Source organism: Rattus norvegicus, chromosome 3 (genome assembly GCF_036323735.1).
Source record: "Rattus norvegicus strain BN/NHsdMcwi chromosome 3, GRCr8, whole genome shotgun sequence".
Lineage (NCBI taxonomy): Eukaryota > Metazoa > Chordata > Mammalia > Rodentia > Muridae > Rattus > Rattus norvegicus.
Window position 1 is genome coordinate 55,042,118 of NC_086021.1, and position 19,736 is coordinate 55,061,853.

Sequence of the window (19,736 nt, forward strand, 5' to 3'; positions counted from 1 at the left end):
GATCATACATACATATATAATATGTATCTATATAATACATTTATTATATTCTTAGTAAGACAATAGACTAAAAGAAAGCTTGAAAAATCTTCAGCCTGACTGTGCTACCTGTTTCTTTAAAAGGGTGTGCCTTGTGATTTCTAGGACAATTAATCTTCTTGGAGTTCAAGGTGAGTTTACTGTTAGGTATGGGGTCAGTGGTGTGACTGGTGCTCCTTACAAGCACACAGTGGAGACAGCACCTAGTCCTCAGTTCCTGTGAACAGCTCTGTGTATTGAATATAAGTGGCACAAAAGACAGACTGTGCATCCTGAGATCAGGATTTTAAAAGGATCCTGTCAAATATAAATATAAAAGGATTAAATTTCATAGTTCATCTCTAACAGATTCATAAGATCTTACACATGTCATAAAATTTAGGGGACACCAGTATGTCAATTCATATATCTTGTTTTGGCTATCCTATAGGATCTTTGATATGAAATAATTCAAAAACATTCATAAATGTTTTGACTGAATTTCCTTGAATTTATCTTCTAGAATAAAATGAAGGAAAATGTTTGGGCATCTCTTACTGATTCCATTCTCAGTGTCATTGAGAAAATGCAACCTTGGAGGCTGAATTCCTAATACAGTTGCACAGCCTCTTGGGGACAGGACTATGGATAGACAAGAAGCTTGATGATTTTAAATGGGAATCTGGAAAATAGATATATATTTTTCTTGGATATTTTATATATTTACATTTCAAATGTTATCTCCTTTCCCTCCCTATCCCAACCCCCCTCCCCCTTCCTCTGCTTTTGTGAAGATGCTCCCACTCCCTCCCACCCACTCTGACCTCAGCACCTTGTCATTCCCCTACACTGGGGAAAAGAGCCTTCACAGGACCAAGGGCTCCTACTCCTATTAATGCCATCTTCTGCTACATATGTGGCTGGAGCCATGGGTCCCTCCATGTGTACTCTTTGGTTGGTGGTTTAGTCCCCGGAAGCTCTGGGGGAAGGGGGGGGGATTCTGTTTGGTTGATGTTGTTCTTCCTATGGGGTTGCAAACCCCTTCAGCTCCTTCAGTCCTTTCTGTAACTCCTCTATTGGGATCACCATGCCCAGTCCAATGGTTAGCTGCAAGCATCCTTATCTGTATCAGGCTCTGGCAAAGCCTCTTAGGAGACATCCAAATCAGGCTCCTTTCAGCAAGCACTTCTTGGCATCAACAATAGTAACTGGGTTTCATGGCTGCATATGGGATGGATTCCAAGGGCAGTTTCTGAATGATCTTACCTTCAGTCCCTGCACCACTCTTTGTACCTGTATTTCTTCCCTTGAGTATTTTGTTCCCTCTTCTAGAAGGACTGAAGCATTCACATCTTGGTCTTCTTTCTTCTTGAGCTTCATATGGTCTGTGAATTGAATCTTGGGCATTCCAAGCTTTTGGGCTAATGTCCACTTATCAGTGAGTGCATAACATGTGTGTTGTTTTGTGACTGGGTTACCTCACTCAAGATGATATTTTCTAGTTTCATTCATTTGCCTAAGAATTTCATGTAGTTATTGTTTTTAATAGCTAACTAGTACTCCATTGTGTAAATGTATTACATTTTCTGTATCCATTCCTCTGTTGAAGGGCATCTGGGTTCTTTCCAGCTTCTGGCTATTATAAATAACACTGCTATGAACATAGTGGAACACGTGTCCTTGTTATATGTTGGAACATCTTTTGGGTGTGTACCCAGGAACGGTATAGCTGAGTTCTCAGGTAGTACTATATGCCTAGTTTTCTGGGGAACCTCCAGAATGATTTCCAGAGTGGTTGTACCAGCTTGGAATACCACTAACAATGGAGGAGTGTTTCTCTTTCTCTACATCCTTCACAGCATCTGTTGTCACCTGAGTTTTTGATCTTAGCCATTCTGACTGGTGTGAGGTGGATTTGCATTTCCCTGATGATTAAGTATGTTGAGCATTTCTTTAGTGTTTCTCAGCCATTTGATATCTCTCAGTTGAGAAATCTTTGTTTAGCTCTGTACCCCATTTGTTAATATTATTTGGTTTTCTGGAGTCTAATTTCTTGAGTTCTTTGTATGTATTAGATATTAACCCTCTATCAGATGTAACATTGGTAAAGATCTTTTCCCAATCTGTTGGTTGCAGGTTTGTCCTATTGACAGTGTCCTTTGTCTTACAGAAGCTTTGGAATTTTGTGAGGTTCCATTTGTCAATTCTTGATCTTAGAACATAAACCATCGGTGTTCTGTTCAGGAAATTTCCCCTGTTCTATGTATTCGAGGCTCTTCTCTGAGTTCTTTTCTATTAGTTTCAGTGTATCTGGTTTTATGTGGAGATCTTTGATCCACTTGGACTTGAGCTTTGTACAAGGAGATAAAAATGGGCCATTTGCATTCATCTACCTGCTGACCTTGAGTTGAGCCAGCACCATTTGTTGAAAATGCTATCTTTTTTTCCACTGGATGGTTTTAGCTCCTTTATCAAAGATCAAGTGACCATAGGTGTGTGGGTTCATTTCTGGGTCTTCAATTCTATTCCATTGATCTACCTGCCCGTCTGTACCAATACTATGCAATTTTTATCATTATTGCTTTGTAATCAGTTTGAGGTCAGGGACGCTGATTCCCCCAGAAGTTCTTTTATTGTTGAGAATAGTTTTTGATATCCTGGGTGTTTTTTTTTTTTTTTGTTATTCCAAATGAATTTGCAAATTGCTCTTTTAACTCTATGAAGAATTGAATTGGAATTTTGATGGGGATTGCATTGAATCTGAGTAGACAACTTTGTCTAGTCCCTGATTTTAGTGGGATTGCTTCAAGTTTCTCTCCATTTAGTTTAATGTTAGCTACTGGTTTGCCGTATATGGCTTTTACTGTGTTTAGGTATGGGCCTTGAGTTCCTGATCTTTACAAGACTTTTATCCTGAAGGGGTATTGAATTTTGTCAAATGCTTTCTCAGCATCTAATAAGATGGTCATGTGGTTTAGTTTCTGATGAAAACTTACATGACAAATCACTAAGAATTTTCAAAATGTCTTTCCTTTTTATTTTTGCATTTAATCTAAAGATTATTACTGTGTTTGATTCAGTGTATTAAGTGTGTTGGGGGGCATGTTTCCACGTGTTAGCTTCTATATGGAGGTGAGAGGATAATGTTTGGGAATTGGTTCTTCTCTTCCTATAGAGGTCAGAGAACACATTTCAAGAGTCCTGTCCTTCCACTATTGGTTCAGATTTGTGAAGCATGAGATTTTACCCACTATGCCATTCTGCTGGCTCCCACAACGAACTTCATTCTCATAAGTTCCTCTTAGTGACAAAATATTCAAACCATTATTCCTTCTGTTGGTAAATCCATATCTTACCTTTTGTAAATTGCAGGTGTTGGAATTAGCTGAGTATAATTTTTTGTAGTGATATTTCGAGTTGAAATTTAAAATTCAGGGTCTGAGAAATGAGGGTCCTTTAGGGTCCTCATCTTCCTTTTGGTTCTCCTAATGGCAATACTGACTTTTGTGTAGGTTTCTAATCCTCAAAACACTTTGAAATGCTCTGTGTATTACTTCCATTGATCAGTATGAACACATTTACTACTTGAAAGGTACAACTTCGCTGTATCAAAGGAAGGTCACACTGGCAGTTCATCTTAAAAGACTGATTGCTCTTTGTTCCCCACACATCCCCAGGTTTACATGCATGATTCCTCCTTTCTCCAGTAGTTTTACTAGAAAGCTACTGTTCAGGTTGCTGAGTTGAAGGTGGAAGGACCTTTAGAAAACATCTGGTCTACCTGCTTTGTTTTCTGTGAGTGCAAAAAGAAACTCAGAGAACTCAGACCCATTTGTCACTTGAGACACTGCATGTCCGTGTTAAGGATCAAATTCTGCTAAGCATCCCTTTTGTGATGCCTGGAGTAATTAAGCACAGAAACCGGAAACAGTTTAGAGGTGACCTTTTACTTTGGCTGTACGTTGGGAGGTGCCATGAGCATCACCAAGGCAGGGAATGGCAGGGAGCATGGAAAACTTCCTATAAGAAACCCAGGAAGCCTGCACCGGATCAATACAGATGCAGATACTCACAGACAACCATCAGACTGAGTCTGGTGACCCCAATGGAAAAGCTAGGGAAGGAACTGAAGCAGGTGAAGGGAATTGCAACCCCATAGGAAGAACAGTATCAACTAAGTGGACTACCCAGAGCTCCCAGGAACTAAACCACCTACTATGGGGATCCATGGCTCTAGATATATATGTAGCAGAGGATGGCCTTATCTGACATCAATGGGAGGGGAGGTCCTTGGTCCTGAGGAGGCTTGATGCCCCAGTGCAGCAGGATGATAGAGTGGTGAGGCAGGAGTGGATGACTGGGTGGAGGAGCATTCTCACAAAGGCAAAGGGGAGGGAGGAGGGGGGATGGACTGAGGGGTTGTGGAGGGGTAACCAGGAAAAGGGTTATTATTTGAATTGAAAATGAATAAAGTGATTTTAAAAAAGGGAAATACTAAAAGAATTAATCACTTTCAAACTCATGAACTGAAAAAAGGAAGGGCAATCTGGGGAAATTAGACACGATCATTTAGTAGGATATAGTTTTCTCAGTGGGTTACTGCATAGCTCAAATTATAAAGGAGTCTTTCCAGTGTGTTATCTCTGTGCCTAGATCTCAGCCTCCACTGACACCTCCCCTTGAAAAGATGCCAGGAATTGTGTTGTCAAATTATGGAAAGTGTATCCATAAAGAAGCCTATTGAGTGTAGGCATGGGGAACAAAGCACCCCCAGAGTCAGTTGGGAGGCAAACGGAAAAGCTAAAAATAAGTCACAACCTCAGTCAATTCATTCATATTTGAGGAGAATTCAAAATCAATGAAATGTGTGGGTCCTTCTCTATCCACAGAGATGCCTGAGTGTTGGCACAGAGTTTGCACCAGAGTCCGAACACATCTGTCCTTTCATCTGTTTTCCAGGGTAACAACCTTTCTGCTGACGAGGCTTGGCACCCACCCAATTTCTCCCAGCAGTAAGCCAGAATGGAACATCTTGGGGCCTGAACATGATGTAGGCAGCTGAGTTGCTCAAGGAGAAAGATCATATTTGAATGTTTTGTGCCAGGATTCTTTGGTGAGATGTGCTGAGTGGGCCGTTGCGGACCACATTCGGACTTCCTCATGAATCAGCGTGGCCTGATTCAGCGTGGCCCTCTGGTACCCCAGCTACTGTCCCACATCCCCATGTGTCCCATACACAGCCACCAAGCCCAGACAATATTGCCTATGCCAAGTGCATACTGACAGGAACCTGATAGAGCTGTCTGCTGAGAGCTCTGCCAGAGCCTTACAAATACAGATGCAGATGCTCACAGCCAACCTCTGAACTGAGAACAGGGTCCCCAATGGAGGAGTTAGAGAAAGGACTAAAGTAGCTGAAGGGGTTTGCAACCCCATAAGAAAACAACAATATCAACCAACCAGTAACTCCCTCCTCCATTGTTCCCAGGGCCTAAACCACCATCCCAAGAGAACACAGGGATGGACCTGTGTAGCAGAGGATGGCCTTGTCAGGCATCAATAGGAAGAGAGGCCCTTGTTCCTGTCAAGTCTCGATGACCCAATGAAGGTGAATGTCAGGACGGGGAGGTAGGAGGTAGAAGGTGGGTGGATGGGTGAGGGAGCACCCTCATAGAATCAAGGGGTGGTGGTGGTGGTGGAAGAGCAGGTTTCTGAAGGAGAAACCAGGAAATGGGATAACATTTAAAATATAAATAAAAAATGCAATAAAAAATTTGTCAAACCTGCAGAAAAACTGAAAGAACATACTTGTAATCTATTACTAATATTCTTTAATATTATATTTTACTTAACTTTGTAAATTACAGCACGATTTGGGATCAAAATCTGGAATAAAAATAGATAAATATGGAAAAAATAGATTTTTAAATACTTGAAGAGTTGGGCCTGTTCCTGACTTTAAATTGTTGTGCTAATGACTCTGAATGTTTTGCCCATGACCTAAACACCAGGTGTCTTGTGTAGAATCCTACCCTCCTTGATGTTGGACTGGCCAAGACCACCATGAAATTGAAAACTCATATCTCCCACAAACAAAACTAAACAATCCACACAACAACAGCAATGACAAATCTGGGAATTCCATTTGGAATGAATTATTTAGTAGACTTAGTATGATGTGTCCAGCCTAGGGTATAGTTGAGGTTGCAAATGGCAGCCAGAATTGAGACACCAGCTTCATTTTGGAGCTTTGAGAACATCCTCCTCTTCTCAAATGATATCAAATCCAAAAGAAAGCTCCATTAAGTATAAGAGCTAACTTGTAGAATAGGTGTTAAAACATAGGTGCTGTACTTTTAGGATAGCTATGAGGTCAGTCTTGGGACAAGACGATAGTGAACTGTAGATAAATATAACTTGAAAATGAATCCGGACTATTCTTTACCAAGGCTGTTCTATGGTTATGATCAATCATCCCTGATGGTTATTTAGCCCTTCATGCCTAATGGCTTACAGCTGCCCATCAGCATCCATTAGGGCCCATCATTGTCTGATGTTTAAAGCTCCCTAGAGCAAGTCATCTAGCTGACTCAGAGGTACCACAATGTAACTTGTAGCATCATTTATGACTCAAGAGAGTGGGATGCTGAGAGCTCTCACCTCAAGAGCACTGGTGCACTAAAGCAATGGGAATCTACTTTGAACCAGTTTCCAGATCTCCTGTTCAGTGGCTGTATCCCCTAAGCAGCAGGGTAGACAAAAGCTGCCGCCAACTGTCAGGTTGTTATTGTATCCAGTCAATGGGAAGTTGCTTTTGAGCATGACTCTGGATGTATTCTCTTAAAGAGTCTTCAGCCTGCTGGCCAGGGCACTGTATTCTTGCTGCTTACATAAGCAAATGATGAAGTAGAATGAACAGGACAAGCTGCGAGAGCAGGCTACAGGAAAGATTGGTTATTGATCGTAGTGGACAGCAGTTGAAGACCAACTTAGAGACATTTTCGAGAGTATCCTCAGGCACTGATACCTTCAAGGAGGTGCTGCCCACTGCTGACCCTGCTGAAGCATAACTTATTTGGCCTCGATGGGGAAGAAAAGCATGCGCCTGGAGCTGGGAGTGCCCTTGGCATAAGCCAAAGTCAACTAGGTTAATAGAAAATTCACAAAAAGGAAGGGTAAGCGTCCATCTAAACTCTCACGCCTTTGAGAATTAACTCCCACACATGCAGGCATGCTTGGTGGTGTGTTTTGGAGAGGCTGCAGTGGAAGGAAGGCAGCAGAAGTTCCTTTAATCCCACATCATCATTCTAGAACATGACATCTGGAGACCAAACTACAGAGCACCCATGCTCTCTGGTGTCTCCCCAAACCAGAATCAGCTATGATTCAGTTAACAGGGGCAAACCAAGCTCAGCGTCTAGACTGAGATGGCCTGGGGTGCTTTAAATCACTAGGAAGTTTTAAGGCTCCCCAACGCCTATCAATTCTGATGTGCCATCATTAGCCAGCAAACACAAAGGGCCCAACAGCCATTTGGATAAAGAACCAGGATCACAGAAGCGTCCTTGGTAAGGGCCAGTCTAAAAAAAATAGCCACAGGCTGCTCCTTTAGTACCCAACTTTCAGGCTACATACATGTCCCCTGGGAACAGTATTTGGAACACACTAGGTGTATAGAAAGAATTTATCATTCAATTCACAAAACAATGAAAAAAGATGGTGCTTTCTCTGAGTATCATAGCCAGCCAGTAACAGAACAAGGGTTAAAACAAAGATTGCCCTTCTACTAATTCTAGCGTCTTAGATACATTTTCATATGTTAAATTTGTACCCGAGCCCCCACATACCTGAAAAAAATTCTATTGCTGGCGTCTCTTGCTGGGTGCGGCATCCATTGTTAAAGCTTTTATGTGAAGTAGCCTGGCTGAATGTATTGAGGGCTTTGTGAATAGACATATCCCGACCTAATAAGCCAACTTCTGTCATTTGCCTAGGATAAAAAAACACTGCTCTCTTCGAATATGTACTTTGAAGCCCCGTAAGACTTAAGAAAACAGTCAGAGTAAGCTTAATGGGCAGGAGTAGGGGTGGTTAAGTCAACAGCAACTGCAGGTCCACTTGCAGCATCGTAGATTGTGATTGCCTTAAAGAGATTTTCAATGTAAAATGAACACAACAGCACTATTGTGTTCTGTTCAATGTGTCATACTTGAAGCAAAGACACAGTAAAAAAAAAAACACTCAAGGAAGATGAAGTAAAGTACTACAATTACTCAAGTTAGCTTAATAACTTCCTGTTTTCCTGTTTAAAAACATTCTTTGCATAATGTGGTTATAGTACTTTCATAATGAAAAGCACAGATCAAGTAACCAGTTAAGCCTATACATTTTGGCTAATGGCTTTGGCAGTTGGGAAGGTTCCTCTTTAATGTAGCTGGTAACCCTCTTTAATGTAGCTGGTAATGTAGCGTGGGCCTCTGACTTAAGCTTGAACCATGTATTCGGTCTGACAGCTCACTATAGGACCTTGGGAGCCTTAAAAATCTATCAACACTGGATCTGCCCCCAGACAGTTACATTATATTGATCTTAGATGCAAAGATCTGAGGAGCAAAACTTCAGAACCCACAATTTCAAAGACTCATAAAAGTCTACAAAGACTCATTGATCTTTCAATAGTGCCACAACTTATCATTCTCTGTATATCCAATAGTATAATTATGGGCGAACTTTAGAAAAAAAATGTTTAACTTTTTTTTTGATTCTTTGTGCATTTCACATCATACACCCTAGTCCTACACATCTCCTCATCCCCTTTATCTGCCCTTCACCCTTGAAACCTCTCCCCCAAAACAAATGAAGCACAGAATGTAGTATCATGGAAGCTGTAGTATGTCACAGTATGTCCCACAGTATACCCTGTACAGAGAACCTCTTGTGTGTTGTATGGAGGCATCGCCTGTCAATAAAAAGCTATGGCCTATTACCTAAGGCAGAAAATAGGAGGTGGGAGTTCCTATTGGGGAGAGAGGAACTCTGGGATAAAGTCAGGCACCGGCAGGAGATTTGCCCTGAACTCTAGGATACAGACACATGAAAGAGAGGTGAGGTAACAGTTATGTCCAACTCATAGAATAATAAATAATAGAATAATTGGGTCATTAAGTTAGAAGCTAGTCGGGGGAACAAACCCAAGCTTATGGTCTGGGCATTTATTTATATATAATTAAGCCTCAGGGTCATTATTTTGGGAAGGTGGAGTGTGGGTAGAAAAGCCTGTGGTTATAATATCTCTCTGTCCATTAATGCAAATGTGCATTGCAATGAGTCATTGTTCTTGTTCAAGATCTCTGGTTTCTGTGACACCATCAAAACTGGATTCTCACTGGGACTCCTCCCGCTTATCCTGTTGTCACCCTATGACATGGAGATCCTGCAGCTTTGGACTGGCCCTTTCACAGGTCCCAACCATTCACAGATGATATAGATGTTGGGTTAGGCCAACTCAGAGCCCTGGATCTGGGCCTGGGTGGTAGGTGAGCTGGTCAGCCTGCTGGCTCTCCCTTATCCCTTATCCACACCAAGAGGCAGGGTCAGTTGTCCTCCTGTCATGACCTAGGCCTCCATAACCAGTTCCATTGTGCTTCCCAGTCAAGGCTTGGGCCCCACTCTCCCAAACGCTGCAGCCTGTGAGGAGTTGGACCAGCACGCTCCTGCTCTCACACTTTCGGGGCTGTGTGAGATCACCTATCCCTTTGCCATTGGGGCCAGGGCCACTGTGTTTATCTGGTGAAGTACAACAACTGCTCTCCTGAGAGTTATAGCCAGTGAGAAGGCAGGGCTAGCTCTCCCATGCTCTTTCCCTTGGAGCCAGCTCTTTCGACTACTGCAGGTACAGAAGGGAGAGGGCATCACCCAAGGACCCATGACACCTCACTGCAGACCACTGCACCGCTCAACCAGGGCTAGCCCTACTGTGCTACCCAGGCGAGGTGCAGGGCCCACTCTCCTGAGTGCTGCATCAGGTGAGGGGCAGGGTCAGCTCACCCGTTTTCTTGACAGTAGGTTCTCAAGAGCAAGATTGACCCTTGAAATCCTTCTTGTAGCTGGATCCATTCCTGTTGCTTGTCACCCAAGACTCTGCTGGCTCAGAGTACTTGGGCCACCATTATTCCACACTTGGGTCCTTTGTGTGGTTCTTTAGGCTTTATGGGCTGTCCTCTCCTTTCTTTTTTAGGGCATAAAGTGTTCCATGATGCAGCTACCAGTAGAAGATTAGTGACATTCTTGTCTACAGATTTCTTCCAACAAGGGCTTCAGGGGTGAGCCCTTCAGGAAAGCCAGGGCCACCTATACCTCTGAGCAAGGTGTCAGCAATTTGCAAGCCTGCTTCCTGCAACAGCTGAGAAAGCCAAGGCCAGGGACTTCCCATAGATACAAGACTTTAAAGTTACTGCTTCTGGTTGGATGGGAGTTCAGGACAGGTTGTCAAGCATGGACCTGCTATAGTCTCCCTTTGGGGCTTAGTGAAGAAAGTGTCTCTGAGCCCTACAACCCCACTGGCTCCCAGGCAGACTGTCAGAACTGCTTTGTCTGGTATTCTGCACTTGGGTACTCAGGTGCAGGGTTCATATATCCCTGTGGTGCACACAGGGGACTTCTGTCTCGGCATGTCTACTCAGCTCCAGGCTGCATGTTTCCCCAGAAGGAGACATGAACTTCATTTCTTTCTGCCTCACACACTACAACCCCTGTTGCTTAACTCTGAGAATGTTGGATTAAGAAGAAAAGGAGATTTAACCCTCTTACTGAGTGTTAGGACCTTTCTTTCACCTTTTTTCCTAGTGACTCTTCTCTCTCTTAAGATTCAGAACTAAAATGATTCCAAAGACTCATTCAATAAGAAGATAGCTAGACTCAAATTTTATGAAGAGAATGTAGTTGAGGGGATGAATGTTTGCCATTTCTTAACAGGCTAAAGCAAAGTGAACTTTAGGTAGGCCTGATGGCATAGGTCTATAATCCCAGTTACTCAGGGAAATGAAGCAGGGGGACCCCTAGGTTCAATGACTACCTGGTTAATTTCACAAGGCCTTGCCTCAAAATAGAAAGTAGAAAACAAGCCCACAAGAGATGGGCTGTATCTCAGCAGCGGTTCATCTGCTAGCATCTGCTTAGCCTGTGAGGAGTTCCTAGGTTCAATCCTAGTTAGGAAAATCAAGAGACTGAATGGTCCCACCTTAAGAAAGTCGTAAGTATATGGTCAACATATTAATCAGCCCACTTGTTAAACGATTATCAAAACATAAATTTGCATTCCATAAATATATATGGTTCTTACCTGTCAAGTAAAATAAAGTTAAATTTTTTACAGAGTACATTTCTCCCTGAGTGTTAGTAAACGAATGGTAGCTCTTAGAAGCATCACTGTAAATCACATGTAAAGCATGTTATGGTGAAGGGAACAAAATGAGACCAGTTTTGGATCAACAGACTCAACTTAATGGAGTACAGCTACTGTTCAAAAGCTAAGTGACCCCTACCAGGTCCAGGCTGTGCTGAGGCTCTTAATGGGGATTGAACTGTCACACAATGATCCCACCACACATGCTGTTAGCTCTCCAGCATGGTCATCGAGGATGGGGCATCTGGTATGCCTTCTGTATCTAGCATATATCTGGCACATTAGAACTGCTTGTCATATTTTCATTGGTTTGGACTGTATTAACTTGCAGTGGTATGTGATTTAGGGTTGATAAGTCAGACTTACTTAAAAGAGCAGAAAATGGATTAGAATAGATGAGGACCCATTCTGACTTTTGGTGTGGCCTGATCATTCGGACATGTAACCTACTAAAAATAACTGTTCAGTTGTCAATGTTGATGGAGCTGATATGCGTTTAACGCATTTAAGAATTGTCATGATGCCAACATTTCATCCAGAGGGTAATCTATTTTCAGACTAGAGTAGAAGTCTGAAATGGTATTCAATGGGAACAGAGAGAAGGATTCCGTAGAAAGATCATAAACAGCGGTGAAAAATCAAACATACAACCTCAGTAGACCCAGAGTTACCACACAGGCTGGTGCAGACCTGTTGGAGGAGAATACTTCTTACAAACCAAGTGGGCCAAGGCTTCCATTCCCATTTAAAATGGACCTTCAGTTAAGCAATGGATATTCTAGTTCCTTTCAATCCCCTAGTTCCTTTCAATCCCAGGGAAATCAGAACAAAAGAGGAGTGTGAGAAGCACATCTAACCTAAACCAATCACAGTGAGAAAAATGAGTGATTTCTGTGGAAACAGCCATGAGCTGTGAAAAGGTATGGCTCTTCTGACTTTGCTCATCTTCTCTCAGAACATTTTTAGCTCTGCCCATGGCCAGATTACATGCCGTCTGAGCACACACACACACACACACACACACACACACACACACATGCACACACACCACACATATACACAGCGAGAGAAAGAGACAGACAGAGACAGAAAAAGACAGAGACAGGGAGACAGGGAGACAGACATGGAGGGAGAGGGGGTGGGGGAGAGAGACAGAGAGAGAGGGAAGGTAAAATTCATCCATCAAGTATAATAATCTAACTAACTTCTCAACCTTATCCTAGTTTGGGCGTCAAGCATCTTTTTCTGGGACATTCAGCCAGGGTTTGGACTGTGGATTCAAGGTGCTGGAAGTCACCTCCCTAAGAGTACTTTGAGCACAGCAACAAGAATCAAAATGTCTCACAGCACAAATGATCATAGTTAAGAGATAAGGAGAGGGGAAATCCTTGCCCTTAAGCTAGAGCAGGGGAGGACAGTCCTTACACTCCTGAGGAGAAAAGGTTATTACAACTCCAACGAATGGCACCAGCACACCAAGGGAAAGCAATGGTCTTTACCTGTTGCAGTAACCTCTCCAACCCGAATCGGCCCGCACAAAGAAAACGCAACTCAATTAATATGAAAACAATCTAGCGTCTAGATTGGGCAGATCCATCCTACACTGTCCTATTCCTAGCTCCCAAATCCCTCATCCCTTGCACCTTTTATTTGTCAGGTCTCCAGCTTCTCCTTCTCCTACGACGACTCTCTCTCCTCACTTCTTTCCTTTCTCTTCCCCTGACTCCTCCCCCTCCCGACTCCTCCCCCTCCCGACTCCTCCCCTCTCCTGACTCCTCCCCTCTCGCTCCCGACTCCTCCCTCTGCCCAAATCTGCGCTCTTGTCTTTATTTTACAAATTCAGAGAGAACTCCAAGGCAAACCACAACATTTACCCACTAAAAGCAGTAGGATAAGACGTAGCAATGGAAAATTCATTCAGTTAAACCACATAGGCAACCTTCTTATGTAAGTTCCACATTGACGTTAACTGTGTACAATTAAAGCAAGCATTGGCGTTGGAGTGGAATCACCCCAAGAGTTTGCAGGGCAGTGATACTAGTGACCCATAAATCCTCCCAGCCCAACAACCTACTGATGCTGTGCTCACAGCCCTCTCCCGAGGACTTGGAAATGTTCTGAGTACAGTCCACATAAGTGGACCTGGGCTCCTCACTCTCCATGCATGAACCCACTCTGTTTATGGAACTTTGGCTTCTGCAAGTTCAGAAGCTCATTGTGTATTGACAATGCGAGAAGATCTGAGAGCCCTCTATATTTATGTATGTTTTAACTTTTCAAATCGTTTCATGACTATTTTATCCTCCTAATAGACTATTCAATGTTAGCTCCATTTACAATGAATGCAAGGGAATACAGCAGTAGTTTCTACATTCTAAGGCATTAGAGGTGTTTTTTATTGGTTGGTCGGTTGGTTGGTTTAGACAAGCTCTCATTATTTTGACCTGACTAGCCTCAAACTCCCTGTATAGACTAGGGTGGCCTTGAACTCACAGAGACTCTTCTGTATGAGGCTTCAGCTGAGGTTGTAAAAATATAAAAAATAAAAAAAGTTATAGTGTCTTTTACCTCGCTAGGTCCACCACCGCAATGCCCAAGATATCTGCTAGATATCTTGGCGGAAACACATTCCAACTCTGTGGCGGCCCAGTATCTCCTGCCGCCACACACTTTCCAACACTCAAACCATCACATAAAAGAACACACAACACAATAATCTTTGATCCAATTGATAAGATATAATTGCCCACTTAAACATACAAAGCCCAGTACCATCCATCCTTTAAGAACATTGATAACAACCTGTAAATACACAGAGCGAGATCTTTACGTCAGTCTCCATTGTCCTGCCACCGATTCTCTCTCTCCTCTCCTCCTTTCCATTCCAGTCTCCTCCTCTTCCTTCAAACTTCTCTCCCGCCCATCCTTCCTTCTCCTCCAATGACAGGCCTCCTTCTATCCTGTACCTGCCCCTCACCTGTATTTTACAAATTCAATGGGGAGAAGTTTCTGGTGAAGTCACCTGATTCCTGAGTACATGACAAGGCAGCTGTCCTTGGAGCAGTGGAATTAGCATCAAAATACAGATAGCTCCAGGGCAAACCACAACAGGTATGTGCCAGAACTTTGGACCAGCATTAGAGTTTTAAAAGAAACCCGTTCAAGGGCCCTCACCTGAGGAAAGAGCTTTAACAACTTTCCTAGCAGTCCCTCTATGCTAACATTTTGCAGGGTGACTTATGGGAAATGTTTGTGCATATGTAAAAAAATTAGGGGCTGGGGATTTAGCTCAGTGGTAGAGTGCTTACCTAGGAAGCGCAAGGCCCTGGGTTCGGTCCCCAGCTCCGAAAAAAAAAGAACCAAAAAAAAAAAAAATTAACTGATATATTACTCATCTCCTCCCTCTCCTGCATTTAATTCCCTTCCCCTCTCTAGGCATCCCCTTCCCCATTTTCCCTACGAGATCGCTTGTACCTGCTGTTCCCCTCTATTACTCCCCGGCCCCCAATTCTGGAAATGGTCCCATCTTACTGTCCTGGCTTCAGGCAACATTGTGGAAGGTGGGGCATAAAGGTTGTGAGAGCCGGCCGGGGGATCATGGAGTTTGCAGTGAGATTGTGTCTTCCTGCTTCCATGACGGGTCTCTCCCTCACACTCCCGCTCGACTTTGTAAACTGTTTTCTACGTTTAGCAATCCATCACTAACATTTTTATGTCAGCAAGTAGGGCTGTAGGAGGTAATTTTTAATGGTCGGTCGGGATTGTGTTTGATGCTTGTGCTACAATTTATTTCACCATTTCTTCCCATTTTTACACATTTATTGTTTTGTACTTTGCGAGGCAAGCGCTCATCGCTTAGTTAAATCCAAACCCTCTTTGAAAGATTGTATATAAAAATAATGCATGTGCACTGAAACATGAAGTAATTAAGTAGAAAAAGATGAAATCTTCTTGCTCCCACCTCTCACCAGTTTGCAGCAAGTGCCATTATTAATAATAACTTGAATGTGCTTTTATTTTGTGTTCTTAATGCACAGAAATCCAAATGGATATATTCTTATAGCTGAGACTGAATTCATATATACATGCTGAAAAGTTCCTGAATATGCCTTTAAAATTTTTATTTTTCACACTCCCACGTCTAAGATTCAGGGAAGATTGTAGAAGAGGAGGCAGAGAGGTTTTTTTTTTTCCCCTTCATCTTTATTAAATTGGGTATTCTTATTTACATTTCAATTGTTATTCCCTTTCCCGGTTTCTGGGCCAACATTGCCCTAGCCCCTCACCCTCCCCTTCAATATGGGTGTTCCCCTCCCCATCCTCCCCCCATTAATGCCCTCCCCCAACAATCACGTTCACTGGCGGTTCAGTCTTGGCAGGACCAAGGGCTTCCCCTTCCACTGGTGCTCTTACTAGGATATTCATTGCTACCTATGAGGTCAGAGTCCAGGGTCAGTCCATGTATAGTCTTTAGGTAGTGGCTTAGTCCCTGGAAGCTCTGGTTGCTTGGCATTGTTGTTCATATGGGGTCTCAAGCCCCTTCAAGCTCTTTCAGTCCTTTCTCTGATTCCTTCAACGGGGGTCCTATTCTCAGTTCAGTGGTTTGCTGCTGGCATTCGCCTCTGTATTTGCTGTATTCTGGCTGTGTCTCTCAGGAGAGATCTACATCCGGCTCCTGTTGGCCTGCACTTCTTTGCTTCATCCATCTTATCTAGTTTGGAGGTTGTATATGTATGGGACACATGTGGGGCAGGTGGCAGAGAGATTTTTAAGAGCCACAGAATCAGGGAGTTTGCTGGGAGACACAACATCAGGAGTTACACCCTTAATGACTCACCAACATGACTGTTGGAGCAATGACTTTAAAGAGAATGACAAACCAAAGTGGCTGGGGGAAAGTCCCCAAAGCATCACCTCGGCTCTACACAAAGAGGTACAAGCAACTGAAGAAAGCTGGAAGCTGGAGGAAGAGCACACCAACTGGTTAACCAGGGCCAAACAGTCAGCCTTGAAAAACATACATCCAAGCAACATTGTGTGGACTTAACAGGTTATATTTAGGAATATATGTATACACATATACATTTATGCATATAATAATTAATGAAAAATAAGGCCATACATTTGAAGGAGAGGAGGGAGTGGTATATGAGAGGGTTTGGAGGGAAGAAAGGGAAGGGAAAGTGTCATAATTATATTTTAATCTCAAAAAATATAAATTTACAAATCATGTTTGGGGCTGTTTATCGCTCAACATGAATAGGTGGGTGAGTTCTCTAAGTGGGCCTGTCCACTCCATTGTAAGGATATAGTGCTAGCTTATCTAGTCTGCTCCTCTCCTGACTCCAAGGCAGCGTAACCTCATTAAAAGTGGTGTCTAGATCTGTCTACCACACTCTGCTGTTAGCGCCTGGGCACCCTTCAGAGCTAACGCGAGGAGCAGGCAGAGGAGTGCGACGATATCCTGCTTTTCCAGGCTTGTGCTTCAATGCCAAGCTGCCCTCTGGAACAGCTGCTAACAGGATTTTAGCAAGAGCGCACAAGGCTATATCTGGACCCTCTCTCTGAACTTGGTCTTTCATTACCGTTTTTATCTTTGCGATCTCTTTTTTTTTTCTCTCTCTTGGAAATATTAACGAGCACATTGACATCACCCTGGTGGAGGGACATAGGGGTGCAGATGACACAGCTACTTCCTTTGCTTTTTATTTTTATTTATTTATTTATTTATTTATTTTTTGAGGGAAGCAGCTCACAGACAAGTCATGTTTCTCTCCTGGAGAGATTTGATGCTGGGTCTTTTGGTTCTTCCTGCCAGACACAATTTGTTCTAAATGCTTGAGATGCCCGTGTGTATCCGATCATGAATCAAATGGCACACAACAGGACTGACAGCCCTTTCTGGGCTCTGCCAATGGTCTGTGTCCATTCTGATATGACTGATCTTCTCTTCTCCTCACTATTACACCAGCCAGGAACATTACCACTCCTGTCGTCTAGGGCCCTGGGAGTGTAGCGGAAATCAATACTTCTGCCATGTACAGGGCCGGCGGGAGATGTGTCCTCTTTCACAACTGTTGCCCTCTTCAGGTAAAATAAAAGCCCCCTCCTCACCCACCTTCCCATTCTGTGTGGACAAGTCTTCACGTTGTGAATTTTTATAAAACTGACAAGATGAGAGTATCACATTAGGTCAATTAATGTCAAGTGTAAATGGAGTAGAGTAACTTCTAGATTAGGGAAAATCCCAAGTATCAGTAATAATAAATACTAGAACAATTTGGCAAACTGTCTCAAGGCAACTGCAGTGTATTCAAATAACCAACTAGTGTGTGCTAAAAGAAGAACGGCCACACAACTGGCAAATTGCAGTGAGTGGCCTTGGGTGTAATTAAAGCAGGCATTCTCTGCTTTCTAGATGAGGTCACAGGAACACAGACGGGCCAGTTAACTTATCCTAGGTCAGAGTATATTGGCACCGTTCTTGCAATCAACAGTAATAGCAAATAAGACTGGCACGTCCAATCCTCACTCTCCTGAGCACATTTGATATTGAAGAGGGATTATTTCAGGCACAGAAAGCTCCCATTGTGCAGAATGAAATGGTGCGCTAAATTCACCGATTTAAATAGATGAGGGTCTATTCTGAACATCGCTGTTATCTGTCCAGTCTGGTGTCTGTTCCCTTCCAATACTATTCCCGCTGAGCACAGTGGTCCACGAAGCACTGGGTTTTTTGTTTTTTGTTTTTTGTTTTTTTTGTTGTTGTTGTTGTTTCATTTTAAAAATTATTTCTGTAACTATGGAACCCTTATCTTGCTTGTATTAAAAAGATGAGTTCGGGTGGGCTCTGGGCTCCACCCAGGTTCAAGGAATAGTAGATGAAAGCCCTTGTAACTGCTCGGAACAGCTGCTATTTTCACTAATGGTAAGATCAATAGAAAAATGGATTTAATTTGAGTCATTCTAGTACCTTTGTCACAAAGGGTTGAGGGTTGTTTCTACTCAAATGAAAATTGCAAAAAAGGGCAAAGCTCCTTTAATGTCAGCCCGAGCCTTGGCTGTAAGAGGCTTCTAAGTAACCCTTTCAAGGCCAGAGGACGACAGTTCTAAGCCCTGAGAACAGAGCTGTGTCTCTAAGCTTTCAAAGCCTCGAGTTCTGGTGACCCAGTGCTGACCACCTGGTATTGCAGTTCACATCTTTGGGTACCAGGCCCTCAGTTCCTAGCTCCTCCAGGTGACTGGATGGTTTTCTGGCACACTCTCAGGGACCAGGGCCCACAGATCCTCCAGGAACTCCATCCTCAGAGCTTCGTTTTCTATTCTCAGCTCTTCTCAGTGCCCCAAACCCCCTCCTGTGAAACCTTCCTGCTGCCTCTTAACTTCTCTAAGTGTCTGAGGCACACGTTGCCTGCTCTTTGTATAACCAGTGTATCCCATTCAACCTATGATACAAATCTATAGGTAGTCGAATGACCACTTGGAGGAGGTTTTATTGGGATCTGTGCTTCAGGAAGGAGACAGTGCACAGGAGGGATGTGTCTCCTCATGCTGGAAGGTGAGAGGGGACTGCTTACACAGGCAGCCATGTGTGCGCACTAGCTATCAAAGGCCTTCTCTACTCGGTTGAGCAACAAAGCATGGGGTTGCAAGGAGTGATTGACAGAGGGTCACCTAAGGGTACCTGAAGCTGCTATGTCTATGCAGAGCCTTCTGAGACAAGATAGACATTGGGGCAATAGCTGTGGTAGCTTGATAACAGAAAGGATGTCTCTGTGAGTAGCTGCAGCTGAAGCCTTCTCCAGATATTGGGGGCCAAATGGGAGCCGTTGAGGTTTTTAAACAGTCATGGGCGGGAAGGTAGGGAAGGGTTTGAGAAGAGTTGGGGGAGGGGAAGGAATATGAACAAATATACTGTATGAAGTTCTCAAAGAATAAACGAAAGCATTGTTTAAAAAAGGTCGAATTTAATGGGGGTGTAGCTTGCCCTCTGGGAAACACCTTAGTTCTGCCCACCTTTCTTCCATCACCACAACAAAAGGTTTCCTATGGTTCCTTTGTTTTCAATAACAGGACTTGATTTCCTTATACCCAGAAAGTGTTAAATGGGGCAATTGAGGCATAGGCTGTAAAAGAGACTCCCACTTGGAATAATTTCTAATACAACTTGCCCTAGTTATGTGTTGAGATGAACCAGAAAGAAAAGCTTTAACTATTTTTCTAAAATTCAAGCAATTGTGCTGTTGGTTATGAACAGCAGCTTCAGATAACAATGTTTCCAGCACCTATGAAAAGCTTTCAGTCTGTGGTTGGT